Consider the following 10,757-nt stretch of genomic DNA (forward strand, 5'->3'; position numbering starts at 1 on the left):
CTGAGCTACATTCCCAGCCCTGTGGTTAATTTTTTGAGTTTCTTATGTATTCTGGTGTCAGATGACTAGCTGGCCAAGTTTTCCCCCTATTCTGTAGATGGTCTCTTTACTCTGTTGATTGTTTCCTTTGCTGTGCTGAAGCTTTTTGGTTTGATGTCATCCCATTCGTCAATTTTGTTCTTTGTCTACTGTGAGAAATACCACGCTTCATGAACCCTGTTAATACATACAATTAACACAGGTTAACAAAACATTTTTAAAAAGACAGCTTTGCTTTGGCATGTATTTGATGAAGCAATAGAGTTATTAATTTTATTAAGTCTCAACTCTGAGTGTGTGTCTTTTTAATAGCCTGGTGGTGAAATATGAAGCCCACTCTGAGGCACCGCTGCAGTGGTATTCAGAAGAACCTCGTGTGACTGTCCAAACTGCAAGCGGAAGGGGTGTGGTTCAGTGACAGGGCACTTGCCTAGCATGTGCAAGGCCCTGGATTTGAGCCCCAGCACCAGCTATGACAAAAAAAAAAAGGGGGGGGTTGGGGTTGTGGCTCAGTGGTAGAGCACTTGCCTAGCACATGTGAGGCATTAGGTTTGATTCTAAAATAAAGGTATTGTGTCCATTTACAACTAACAATATTTAAAATAAATAAATAAAAACAACAGAAAAAAACTGTGAGCTGAACTAACCATGTTGTTATGGGATACAATTTTTAGACAGACAAACCTTGGTTTTTCATGGATATTTGGTAGACATTTTTACAAAACTGAAAAGCATGTTTCTGTCCCTTCAAGAAAAACAACTGGCAATTTTTGTTGTCAATAATATAATATGAGCCTTTAAGTGATTGATATTGAATAATGAGATGTGCATGGGTAAAGATGTGTTTAGTAGACTTTAATGTTAATATAGCACAAAAAGTTTAGATTCCGCATTGTAACTGTCCTTTAAGAAACTAAAATGTGAAGGGTTTTAGTGTAGTTTTGAATAATAGCCACAATCACTTGAAAAGCTGATTAAAATACTCTGCCTGGGCTTGCGGGTGCAGCTCAGTGGTAGGGTGCTTGTCTGTCCAGCATGTGCGAGGCACTGGGTTTGATCCCTAGTACAGAAAAAGCAACAAAATACATTCTTCCCTTTCTCAACTACTATCTGTGTGAGGCTGAACTTTCTCCTTGTACTTCAAACAAAATAACATGTCACCACAGATTCAGTGCAGAAGTGGATTCAGTCAAGTTCTCATTATTCACAGTGGTTATGTTTTATAAAGTTGCTGTGAATATTGAATTAGCAAACACTGAGTTAACGAATACTGAATCATTACTCCTAGGGGGAATCTCAGGGTTAGATTTCTATGAGCCCCTGGTCACAACATTTTTGTCAACTGATGAATAAAACACTTATTTTATGTATGTTTCTAATTAAAGAAAGTTTATTGAACATATATTGTTCATTCTTTAAAACTGGCTGGTGGCCAAGAACACTACAATTTATATCTAAGTGAAGCTCATCAAGCACATGTATTTTCTCTGTAAGAAAAAATGTAACAAGAAAAAATGCCTAACACTGAGAAATATTAGCCAGCACTTCAATACTATGCTTGGGGCCATTTTAGTTTATTTTTTTTGGTACTAGGGATTGAACTCAGGGACACTCAACCACTGAGCCAAATCCCTAGCCCTGTTGTATTTTATTTAGAGACAGGGTCTTGCTGAGTTGCTGAGCACCTTGCCGTTGCTGAGGTTGCCTTGAACTCTGGATTCTCCTGCCTCAGCCTCCAGAGCAGCTGGGATTACAGGCCTGTTCCACTGTGCTTGCTTGGGGCCATTTTAAACAGCAAAGTCAATGAAATGCACAAAAACTTGAAAGAATGTGGTGCTAAGTAGACCACAAGACACTTGTTCACAGCATTAGCTTAAGCAAAACAATAATACTGCCCTGTTCAACCTTAGCTAGAAACATTTGCATGGAGCAGCTCATCCATATCATCATATCTACTACTACCCGCCCCCCCTCTACACATTTCAGGATAACAGTGAAGGCTTCACGGATATTGATCTTGGGGTTACAAATAATTTTTAGCAAATAGATAAATTTGCACATTCACCATCTGTGAGTAATTAAGATCAACCTTATGGCAAGTTCTCTTTCTATATAGCTAGACATTAAAGCACTTTGAAAAAGTGTAAATGTCTCTCTTCTCATTATTATTATTTTAGTTTTGGAATATTTTTTCACAAAAATGTGATTTTTTTTTGAGAGAGAGAGAGAGAGAGGGAGAGAATTTTTTTTAATATTTATTTTTTTAGTTTTCGGCGGACACAACATCTTTGTTTATATGTGGTGCTGAGGATCAAACCTGGGCCGCATGTATGCCAGGCGAGCAGGCTACCACTTGAGCCACATCCCCAGCCCCCCAAAATGTGATTTTTAACATTAACGTATACTGGACTTTTTCTTGTTATATTAAAATGCATAAATAAAGATTTGCAACAGTTTTCAGGTTTAATTTAAAAAACAGTTAGGATCAGTAGGGATACACAAACAAAAGGTCCTTGGGGCTCTCCATGATCTTTTATATTAAGATACAGTTTCTTAGAACAGTTTTGGATTAACAGACAAACTGAAAAAACAGTACAGAAACCTCCCATATACCCCCTGGACCTAGTTTCACCTATAACTAATATTTTTCATTTGTATGGTATATGTGTACAATATTATATTACATTATTATATTGATATATTATTCATTACACATTGTGAATGTTGATACATTTTGAACTATTATTACACAGATATGTCACTTTTAACTACAGCCCATACTGTATTCAGATTTCCTCATTTCCTCCCTTACACAGGTTGAAAGAAGCACTTGGGAGTAGAAGTGATTCAGATTCCATTTTTGTTTCTCCCAGATTATAGAATATTTGCATACATGTAACATCTTGGGGATGAGATCCAGATTAAATGTGAAATTCAGGGATGTTTCCTATATATTTTATACATATAGCCTGAGTGTAATTTTATGTACCATTTTAAGGTATCTGCATTTTGACTGTGACCTATTCCCTGAGATCGGGTGAGGAATTTTCCAACTGTGGTGTCATGTCTACATTCAAAAAGCTCTGGATTCTGAACATTTTGGATTAGGAAAGATCAACCCGCAGCCTTTTTCTATCTCAGGACACCAGTGACGTTGAGCTATCACCTGGCCATGGTTCTCCTTGACTGTGACAGTTTCAGAGACTTTGGTTGACAGTTTTGAGAGAGACTCATCAGGGAGATTGTAGGATGCCCCTCTGTTGGAATTTGTCTGATGTTTTCCCCGTAATTAGACCTCAGTGATGGTCTTTTCGGATTCTCTATGGTTTTTAAGAAGAATGTAAAGGGGTTCCAAGTCCCAATAGTTAGAGAACCATTGCTATTCTATTTAATTTTTATTTCGTGTAACAGAACAAGTGTTTGGTCATCTTTCTTGCTGTATCTCCAGTCTTTAGCACACCCAGGTGCACCGTGGGTGTAAAATAAATATTTGTGGAGTAAATGACTGTGTGAACTAGGCTCTCAGAGACAGCTCCAGGCTCAGAGAGGTTAAGTGAAATATCCAAGCACAGCCAGTGACTGAAAGAGGGAGTGGGGAGGTGGCAGGGGTGGGTTGCAGATGTGGCCCAGGGGATCCTTAGTTACACTTTGGAATCACTTGGGGAGTATTGAAATGTATCAGCACCCAGGCCTTACTCCCAGGGACACTGACTTGATTGGTCTGGAGATCAGGATTTTGAAAAACTCTCCTGGTGCTTGTCAGATACACCTGTTTGAGAACCACCTACTTAGAAAGTGTTCAAGCATCAGAGCCAGGGTTGTGTGGATAGAGTTAGAATTGGGACAGCTGCTCTTTGGCTGTGTGACCTTGGGCAAATTATTAAACTGCTCTGACTGCCTATCCTTTGTCTACTTCATAGGGGTGTGTAGATAAAATATAACAACAACAAAACAACAACAACAAACAAACAAACAAACAAAAAAAACACAAAAAACAAAAACAAAAAAAAAAACAACAAACAAAAACAAAAACAAAACAAAACAAAACAAAAAAACCCCTGTCAACAATGGCTCAATAATCACCACTACCACCACAACAACTGCAAAGACGTATGGAGCTCCTGTCTGGGCTCTGTGCTCAGCTCTTTAAATGGCATTAGTTCTCAGGAGAGATTGAAGATGTTGGAAACAACCAAATCAGCGCCATTTGAGAGGAAAAGCAGATGCACATTACCCTATGCACCATGCAGATAGCGAAGAAATATACTAACTGCAATCTTAATAGCAATGATTACATTTCCTAACAGCATTTCCACCCTAGAGCGCTTTAATTTTCTCCCTTGTTTAGAAGAAGAGGCCAGTCTCACAGACCGAAGGGAACTGGCCCGAAGGCACACAGCGGCCAAGCGGCCAAGCCCAGAAGGAGCACCAGAAGGGAGAAGAGGGACCTCTGAGCCCCCATGGTGGCTGTTATCACGAGACGCTCGCGCCCTGGCCTTCTCAAGACCTCCGCAGAGGATGTGGGCGCGGCCCAGCGGTGCCAGGGCCTGGTCCCCTCGCTCCCGCCGGGATGCTCGGCCTCGGAGCGCTCTGGAGGCGCGGCTCCGAGCAGGGGGCGGAGGCTGAGTGCCGGAGAGGCCACTCACCCCCGCCCACCCTCCGTCCCCCTCCCTCTCAAACACGCGGTTCCCCTTCTCCCGCGCGGCAGCAGAGCCGGAGCTGGGCGCGGGGGAGGCGGGGGGCGTCCCAGAGGGGATCCCGCCCCCTCCCCCGGTCACTCGGAGCCCCCGCACCCACGTGAGAGCAGGGCCAGCTCGGATCCCGCCAGCTGCACAGCGCGTCCCGGCTCCGCGCCGGTGCCTCCGCGGTCGGTCCCTGAGCCAGCGCTTCACGGTTCCTGGCGGGTCCCCGCGGCCCCGGCCGGGCGCTTCGCCGGGCTCCGGCTCCTGATCTGGGCGCAGCGCGCAGGCCGAGGCGCGGGTGGGCCGTCCAGCGGCTCCGGACGCCGGTGAGTGGGGAGACCCAGGTGGGCGCGGGGACTCCGCGCGCGTTGGGCCCCTGAGGTTCCTGGCAGGCGGCGATCGGAGACGGAGGGCTGCCCCCGGCGCCCCCAGTCTCCACCTCTCCGCTGCCCTTTGTCTCAGGTCCTCACTGCCCCTTAGGATCGTCGCTGCGTTCCACCCTGGTCACCCTGATGATCCATGGCTTTAATTCTCCCCAGGTCTCGCTGCTGCCCATCTGCCACCTTCCCAAAGGTGGCCTCAACTCGTGGGCGTGTTTTTCCATTGAACCTGGTGCCTTATCCATTTGCACGGCCGGGTCCCTCTCCTATCCGGGTTAATGGCTGCAATTCTAGACGTACCAGGTGTGGCTAAGACTGGCCACCGCTGCAGGGGATCCAGGTGTGTGTGTGTGTGTGTGTGTGTGTGTGTGTGTGAGAGAGAGAGAGAGAGAGAGAGAGAGAGAGAGAGAGAGAGAATGAATTGTGTTAATATCATTGCCTGTGTGCAGTTTGATTTATGAAGGTTGGTTGTGCAGGGCAGTGAAAATGTGTCTGATGGTGTACATGGATGTGGCGCTCGCGGGTGTGAGAATTGTATGACTGGTGCTGCATGCATAGAGTTGCATGTGTGTGAGATGTGTGTGGTTGTATGTTTGAAGAGTTTGTGTATGATGGTGTCCGCAAGGGGTTGTGTATATGTAGTTGCACATTAGAGGCATGTGAGGTTGTGTGTGTGTGTGTGTGTGTGTGAGAGAGAGAGAGAGAGAGAGAGAGAGATGTGATTTTTCTCCTCATCTTTCCCTGCCCTTTCTTCACTCCTCTGGCTAGCACAGTGTTGAGATAAAATGTATAGCAAACCTCCTTGCTTTGGCCACGGTGCTTTGTGATAAGAACTCTGAGATGTCCTAAAATAAGTTATAAGCCAGAGAATGGCGGGAGGAAAGAGAGGTCATTGTAAGTCAAGGCTTTAAACTAAATCAACAAAGAAAAAGAAGAAGGAAAATCCAAAACAACCCAACAAAAAAAACACCTGCTTTACATTGCTTTCCTGTTTCTGACCATCACTCTCCAAGGCCACATTAGATTCTGCTCTTGGAACTAACCAAGAAATAGCAAGAACTCTTCATAGACTAACCTTCTGTCCCAGGGCTCTGCCTGCGTCCCCTGCCCTGCCCTCTTATTTACAGCCAACATAAGGTCAATGTAAGTAACTTGTTTCTTATCTCCAAAATTTTTTTTTTATGAAACACCCTGGCCCCTTGTTTCAACTGCCATCTGGCCATGCGGCTGGTCACTTTGGGAGATTGTCCTAAGACTGGTCCTGTCACCTTTTGGCTAGCATCTGTACAGCTCAATCAACCCTTTATTTTCAGGGATCTCAGTCTTGAAGGTTTGATTTAGTTCTTGCTTTGGCCTTAGGGGTTAGGAGGTTCTTTCTTTCTCCCCTTTGTGTCTAGGGACAGCCCCTCATCTCTTCACATCAGAGTCCTGAGGCTGGGGGGATGCGGAAGGAGACCCAGCCTCAAGGCCCTCACCCTGAAGGGACTTGGGACTCTATAAGGACCATTTCTGGGAAGCTTAAGCGACAGGGCTAAGTGAGGGTTTAGAATCAGGACAGACCAGAAAAGAGAGCCCAGGGTGAGGGGAGAATAATCCTCCCGCAGTCTCAGAGAGATCCAGAGGGGCCCAAGTTGAGGTCAAGTTCTTGGGAGAACCAGCTCGAATCAAGCATTTTAAAATCAATTTTATTTTATTTTTATTTTTTAAGTCAGGCACAGAAAGACAAATGCTGTGTGTTCTCAGCCATATGTGGAAGCTTAAAATAGTTGATCTCACAGATGTTAGACTAGTTAGTGGTCACTAGAGGGTGGAAAGCTGGTGAGTAAAGGGAGACAGAGAACAAGACCTGAAAATAGTTAGGAAGAATATGTTCCTGAGTGGTAGAGCACAGTAGGGTGATTGTAGTTTACAACAATTTATTATATATATTTTCCAAGGAGCTAGAAGAGCAGAGTTCGGAGGCTTCCAACCCAAAGAAATGATAAGTGATTTTAAAGAGACGGAAATGCTGATGCCCTGATCATATTCATGTTTTGAATTATCATATTGCACTCCATAAATATGAGCAATTATGGTGTGTCAGTTATAAATAAAAAATAAAAATTTATGTATTTTTTTAATTGATAAGCCACAGCTATACCTTTCTACAATGCAGACAGGACTGCGAAAGTTGATAGGAAGATAGTCTCCTTTCAGCTTGAGCCTTTTTCTCTGTCCTCAATTGTGTGTCTGTTTTTGTTTTTTAATATATATTCTTTTTTAGTTGTATTTGGACACAATACCTTTATTTTGTGTATTTATTTTTATGTGGTGCTGAGGATCAAACCTAGTGCCTAGTGCAAGGCAAATGCTCTACTGCTGAGCCTCAGCCCCAGCCCCTGAGTGTCTGTTTTTATCAACCACATTTGACCTCTGTTTTGTGGTCATCACGTGTGGTCATCATGTACCAAGTGCATTGAGCCATCTGAGCTACACAGCAGTCCTGGGCCTATTCCTGCAAGGTGGTATTGGGGTTTGAAAGACAGAGCTCATGTATGCTTTTCTCTAGGTTGGAGGTTGGCAATTTTTAAAATTTTATTTTATTTTCTAATTTTTAGTAAAGAGCCAGAGAGTAAAATTTTTTTCAGTTTTTCTGCTCATGTGACCTCTGTTACAACCACTTAGCTCAGCCATTGAGCCTGAAAGCATTAGTAGAGAATACATAATGGATGAACCCGGCTGTGTGCCAGTAAAACTTTATTTAAAAAAAAAAAAAGGCAGTGGGCTGAATTTGGCTCATAGACTATGATTTGTCAACTCCTGCTCTAGCAAGCTGTCCTTAGGTCTCTGCAGGGGTTTGGTTCCAGGAACCTGCAGGGATACCAAACCCCTTGGATGCTCAAGTCCCTTATATAAAATGGCCTAATATTTGCATTGAATTAATGCACATCCTCTTATATACTACAAATCCTGTCTAGATAATTTATAATACCTAATACAATATAAATATTATGTACACAGTAGTTATATGATATTATTTAGAGAACCAGTACATACATGCTTAGTACAGGTGCAATTATTATTATTATTATTATTTTTGGTTTTGGAGCTGGGAATTGAACCCAGGGCCTGGCACATGCTAAGCACACCTTCTACTATTGAATATTTTTGATTTTAGGTTGGTTGAGTCTGTGGATGTAGAATTGCAGATATGGAGGCCACCTGTGCTGTCCTACATCTTATAAGGAAGAAGAAAGGAAAGAGTCAAAACTCCAGGCTCTGGAGTTTTCCTGTCTAGTTTGGATTTCAGCTGAACACTCTCTTGGTGTCCAGGGGCAAATCTGTGCCACCATTTAATGACTGGGAACTTAATAAATGAGGAGAGGGAGGAATTGTCCTTTTCCTGCATAGTTTCTGGTTTGTGACTATGAGTTTTTTACAGCAAGGTGAGAAGCAGCCTCATGTCTCAGGTGACCTGTCCATCTGGAGCAGAATCCCTCCTGGGCTGCAGGTTGGAAACCAGGTTCAGACCTGGAGGATGCAGGGGCCTTGACTGAGGCAGACATCCCATCCCTTGGAAGAAGATGAGGAGCAGAGGAGGACAAGAAGATAGTGATTCCAGAGAAACAGCTGCTTAGCCAGTGGCAGGAAAAAGAAACCTAGGGACCTACCTAATGGTGGAACTGAAGCCACCAAGAGATGCTCTGCCATGACCTGGATGTTTCAGGCATTGGGAGTGAGGAGGGGTGGCAGGGGCATGATCCCTCAGAGAGTAGCCTTTATAAGTGTCACAATCACGGGTAAACCAGGTAAACAAATCAGGGACACAGTCCAGCACAGGGTACAATACTGAATGTCTTCTGTTGGTTTGGAGAGCTTTTCCGCTGAGTTGGATGAATCTGGCGTATTGCTCAGGAATCAGACATCCACTCAAGGGGAAACTGAAAGGAATTTAAGATAAGACTCTTGAGCAAAGTTGGTGTGGCACTTGGGGATCACATGGAGGGGTGGTGGGCAGAGACATTATCTTCGGGATTGAACAGGCAGGGCAGGGACTCAAAGGAGAGCTTTGGCTGTAGCAGAGGACTGTCCCATGGGACATGGTCACAGATAGAGGAATGGAAGGCTTCATCTTCATTTCCTCCCACCCTTTATTCTCCTGCCATATTTCTTTGCTGCCTTGATAGAGAGACCAATGGTTGGGGGAGCCTGGGAGTCTATCTAAAGAATTCTTTCTGCACCTGGCACAGGGTTGCAGCCATTCTTGCTGGGAGTAGGTCAGTGTAGGTCAGTGGCTTCTTCCCCAGGCAAGGAGGCTCAGTGCCCAGAGCCCAGGATATTTTCAGGGACCCATAGAAACAAACATTTTCATTTCTTTAAAAATAAGAAGAAAGCATTGAACTTTTAGGTCAAAGAAAATGATCCAATATATAATATTAATAGATCTATTTTTTCTTGTAGGAGTTGAATTGCAGAAAGTACTTGTTTCATTAATCATTTTAAAATTGAAATGTCAACATTTTTCTCATGACATATTTTCCTCATGAGCTTAAGCAAAATGTTATCACTGCCATACATGTAATGTGATGGATGCATAACCTGTGTCAATTTAGCCACATTGATCTATTTTGGACAGTGCCCATTCTCATCTAGAATGAGCTTTGATAGAAAATTTTTAAAATTGATGTGAAATTCAGATAAGATCAAACATTGAAAGTGGCACTCAGTGGCATTTAGTACTTTCTCAATGTTGTACAGTCATCATCTCCATCTAGCTCCAAAATAACGTATCAGCAGGTGTGGTGGTGTGTGCTTGTAATTCCAGCTACTTGGGAAACTGAAGCAGGAGGGTTGTAAGTTCAAGGCCATCCTGGGCAATAGTGAGATCCCATCTCAAAAGCCAACCAATTGCTGGGAGCAGTGGTGCATTCCTGTAATCTCAGAGGCTTGGGAGACTGAGGCAGGAGGATCGCAAGTTCAAAGCCAGCCTCAGCAAAGGCAAGGTGCTAAGCAACTCAGTGAGACCCTGTCTCTAAATAAAATGCAAAATAGGGCTGGGTATGTGGCTCAGCGTCCAAGTGCCCCTGAGCTTAATCCCCGATTCCCTCTGCCCTCCCAAAAAAACCCCCACCCAAAACCCACCAATCAACAAACAGAATAATAGTCATAAGTTTGTTGTCTTGCAGTGGGGGCAATGTCCTGATAAATCCCTTGTAAGCTGAAAATATTGTAAGTCAAAAATGCATGTTAGAGCTGGGCATGTAAGTCAATGATAGAGCACTTGACCATCTCATGTGAGGCCCTGGGTTTCATCCCCAGCACTGGGGTGAAAAAAAAAAAGCCTCGAATCTACCACTGAATACCAGAGCTTAGCAACACAGCACACTGTGGAACGTGGGTTGTTTCTGCTCATGATGGCCAGATTGGCTGGTACCTGGGGCTTACTGCTGCCTCCCAGTGTCACCCAGCAGTGTCATGGTACTTATCATAGCCTGGGAAAAGATCAAAATTAAACATTCAAAGTACGATTTCTAGGCAGAATAGAATAGACAATATGATTGATGTATGTACATTCCATGTATGTATTATATATCAAAATGCATTCTACTGTCATGTATGACTAAAAAAAATAAAAATTAAAAACAAAACAAAACAAAAAAAACCCCAAAGTACGATT

Source organism: Marmota flaviventris, chromosome 1 (assembly GCF_047511675.1).
Source record: "Marmota flaviventris isolate mMarFla1 chromosome 1, mMarFla1.hap1, whole genome shotgun sequence".
NCBI lineage: Eukaryota > Metazoa > Chordata > Mammalia > Rodentia > Sciuridae > Marmota > Marmota flaviventris.